The following is a 3,998-nucleotide window of genomic DNA, read 5'->3' as shown; positions in this document are numbered from 1 at the left end:
TGTACTGAAGTGCAGGGAAAGTATAAATATTGATATATATTGGCACAGCGCCTGGCCTTAATGCTTAAAATCCTTTGGAGAGCTGTCTGCATATTTACTGTATTAATGATCAAATGCAAGGCTGTGTTGGGAAAGGTCTTCCATTTGGAAGTCAGTAGTTGAGACTGTCTTGCCTATGAAAAAGAGGGAGAATTTTCGTTAGAGGGTGTAGGATTCTGGCTGGTAATAGTCTTAATTCAAGGTATTTTTAGAGAATTGATTTAATACAAGCAGAACAAATGGCCAGAAGTGTAATGAGAGACAAGTTGAAATTAGAAAGTAGATGTGCATTTTGAATGTATTGTCATAGCAACTGATTAAATTCTCCCTCTCTTGCTGTTCTGGGGACCTTTTAAATGTGCTTTGGCTAAATAAAAAGTTAGACTATTAGACTATTTCAGAGCCAAAAGGTCAGTTCTTGTTGTCTCTTTTGCACTTTAATTCTAGTACACTGATACTTGCTAACCACGTATAACCCTAGATGCAGAATGAGAACTTGGGTTATTAACAATAAACAAGTAAACAGCAGAAAGACTTGACCTTTCTTTTGAATTGCCCTACAGTGTTACAAAATACCAAACAAACCTCCTTCCCCAAAGAAACGCCCCCCAAAATGCCCTAACAACTCACCAAACACAAAATCACCGACAACCAAAAAGCAGAAGTAACAAACATGAACAGCAAGTGGAGGAAGAGTTTGAAAGCGGGCTGGACAGAAGCAGAAGTGTTACTGCCCACTCTTAGGCCACTGTGCTGATTAAATGGGTGTTGTTAGGTTTAGATTAGTAGTTTGTTGTTGTTGGGTTTTTCGGTGGTGTTGATTTTTTTTGTTGTCGTTGTGGGGGATTGTTTGTTTGTTTGTTTTTATTTTGGTTTTTTTTTCTGTATTAAAAATCTGGCTCAGTTACTCTCTAGTTCTGGTGTGTTCTCTTTTCCAGGTGGTTGGTGTTTCTGCAGTGTTTGGCACAGGACTGGGGGAGATTTTTACCCAGCTTTCTAAAGCTGTAGATGAATAGGAGAGGTAAGGGGATAACTTCTGGTCCGCGACCCAGTGACCACTTCCTGAAGGTCCTGATTCATGAGTCTGCTCCTTTGATTTGAAGGAGTGCACAGTTGCCATAGCCAAGGTAGCTTAGGGTGTCCAGTATCAGCATAAAAAGCAGCAGTAAAAAGGAACTATTCAGAGATGAATTTTTGTGCTGTTCCGTGAAAAAGTAAAAGCTATCTGTGCCAGCAAGTCTGTGAAGTAATTTTTTTCTTGTAGTTCCATACCAAGTTTTGAATTGTTGCTGTTTTAATGAAGTATGTTCATTGATTTTGCATCCATTGGTTTCAGAATCCAAATCTGGGGAAAAAAGTACTGTCTTTCTGAAATGTCTCTCAAACATGAAAGCCTAGAGAAAACTTTTTTTTGTGAGTAAAAAGAAGCCTCCAGGATGATCCTTATGCAATACAAATCATGTGTTTTTCAGACTGAATGCACTCCCTTTATTCACCTTTTCAGAGAGTATCGGCCAGAATACGAGCGCCTGAGAAAAACACTGGTAAGTGTTTTTAGCTGTTTTACACCTGAACAGTGTATCTTGGGTCACTTTTGTGCACACAATTGCCTTTATGTTGAGAGGGTCTAACATTTCATTTACTAGTCGTACTCACTGTGGGAAAACTCCTGTCCTGAAGGAGTCCACCATTTGCCTTTTTTTTCCTAGATGTGGTGGAGCATATCTTTACAAAACTAAAGATTTTGTAAAACAGATGTTGCTCACTGGTTTAGTACTAGTATTTGAGCTAATTGTGTGAAAATGATTGGGAAATAAGATTGTGTCTTCCATTCAGATGGACAGAGAGTTCTTAAAAATAAATTTCCAAAGGGATTTGTTGAGACTATCCCTGTATCTTCCTGCACCAGTGAAGAGTACTAGTTTGACTTAGTAAGAAAGACTGAATTGCAGTGCCAAAATCAGTAGCTCTGCTCACCTTGAGTTCTGGCTGTCCAAAGGACAGTTCTCTGCAGGCACAGCTACACAGAGTTTGGCTTCCCGGCGCTGCTGAAAACGTCCTAGAATCCCACCTGACTGGAGGTTGCTTTCCATGCTTAGTCAGAAGTTCTGTGTAACCTGAGTTGAAATGTAAGACCTGCGTAGTGACTTCTGCTCTCTGACTGGGGGACAGGCTGCTGGGTTTGGGTGAGGTTTCTCTTCTCCTGATGTTTTAAATGTTCTCAGAATCCACATGTAAATCTTTGTCTACGGGAGAAAGCTCAAAATAAACAAAAGAGAGAGCAGCTGGAACACTTGTGGAAGGACATGGGCAGCGTGTGTGTGCAGGGCAGCACACTGGCAGGTACCTCCCCAGGAAGATAAAGTTTACTGCAGAAGTTTTCTGAAGAGTTTGCCTCGTGAAGTAGTACAGTGCTTCTTTGTCCTCACAGCAGAAATGTGAAAGCAGCTCCATGTTAGAGGAGCAGGGCTTTAGTTCCTGTGGGATTGGTCACACTCAGCTCGTCCTGTGTCAGTCACAGGTTTGGAAGAAACCCCGCTGTGTAGCTAAAGCAGTGGACCTACTAGAAATAATGAAATACTTTAGAAAAGGCGAAACAGTCAGATCAGAATATGAGAAAGCTCTGCTGTTGGCTGCACTGTTCCTTAGATGAGGCGAGTAGGTGCTGATGGAGTCTGTCCTGTGTCTGGGATCCACAAGCAGCTTTCTGTCCCCTTAGAGCAGGTGTTCATTGCTGGGTTTCTGTGCAGACAGAAGTTGTCAGTGCACACGCTCCCTTACCTTTAGCAAGCTGGTTTGTGTACAGCCGTTTCTGTTCCCTTCAAGGACCTGATGCTTCTGCAATGGGTCCCTCTGAGCTAATACTAACATGAGGAACTCTCGATGAAGAGCAAGAAGAGAGGGAGAGTGACGCTGATGGCATTGACCACGAAGGTAAGGGAATGAGGTCTAAAAGCTGCCTCTCAAGAAATCCCCTCTATATTTCATGTCCTGGATGGACTGTAAGGAGAGCCTAGAAAACAAGCAAACATTCAGTCACCTGACGTGTCAGAATCTGTAGCAGAAGCTCAGCTGCAATGGTCAGTGCAGGGATATCACTCTGTAACCTTTGTGAAAGTTCAATTGTAAATTTTCTATTCAAGTAATTAATAGGTGTATAACACACATAAACCAGAGAACTCGTTAGGCTTGGGGCATGCAGTGACCTCTGAACCTGATTGATGCACAGATGTGTCCATCATCTTTTTGGCCTTACAGTTTCTGCCCCTGGCTCTCTTCCCTTTTCCTGTGACTGTGGTCTTGGAGCAATCTTCTAAGTTGTTACAGTGTGATTTTTCTCTTCTATAGCTCACAGACTTAATCTTCATTCTTTCCCTGTTCCACTGATGGGTAGGATCACTTATTTCCTTTGCCCTGTAATGTAGCTGAAGATGGAATAGACTTTCTATGTTGCTTTGGCTATCCTGATTCTAGCTTTTTTTCAGAAACACAAGTAGAACAAGTACTGAAATAGCGCTGAACTTCAGCAGCAGCGGGGACTGCGCAGGAGAAGGAGGGTGGGCAGCGGGCCTGGGGCAGGCAGGGGGATGGGGGTGGGGGCGGGCACTTAAAAGATTTCGGCCAGGGAGCTGATCTCAGCCAGCACCCAGTCGGGGCAGTCTAAGTCCCCGTAGAAGCAGAACTGCTGCGTGGGGAGAGGCGGTCAGAGGCGCACTGCTGCTCTGCGTCCTCCCCGCTCCCCGCCGCCGACTCCCGGCCCACCACGTCGCCGCTGCTCCACGGTCCCCCATGCCGCACAGTCCGCCTTCGCGATCCGGAACCGCCCCGTGTGCCGGTGGGGGGCTCCCCGAGGGGCTCTGCAGGGGCCTTGGGGCCGGGACCCCGGGGGTGCAGCCCGACCAAGGGGCGGGGCAGGGGACGGGGTCCCGGGAGCGGGACCCGGGACGGCCACGGACCCG

The 3,998-nt window shown here is 45.3% G+C and overlaps 1 long non-coding RNA gene across 1 annotated transcript; it reads left to right on the top strand.

Moving 5' to 3' along the window:
- Positions 1 to 828: 828 nt before the first annotated feature.
- Positions 829 to 3,501, top strand: LOC135408004 (uncharacterized). The gene is made up of 4 exons (XR_010427141.1): positions 829 to 1,060; positions 1,512 to 1,583; positions 2,039 to 2,382; positions 2,866 to 3,501. It is a non-coding gene; the product is annotated as an uncharacterized LOC135408004 (long non-coding RNA).
- Positions 3,502 to 3,998: the final 497 nt, after the last annotated feature.

Source organism: Pseudopipra pipra, unplaced genomic scaffold (genome assembly GCF_036250125.1).
Source record: "Pseudopipra pipra isolate bDixPip1 unplaced genomic scaffold, bDixPip1.hap1 HAP1_SCAFFOLD_122, whole genome shotgun sequence".
NCBI lineage: Eukaryota > Metazoa > Chordata > Aves > Passeriformes > Pipridae > Pseudopipra > Pseudopipra pipra.
Note: the sequence above shows the minus strand (reverse complement) of the source record. Positions and strands in the feature narration are given on the sequence as shown.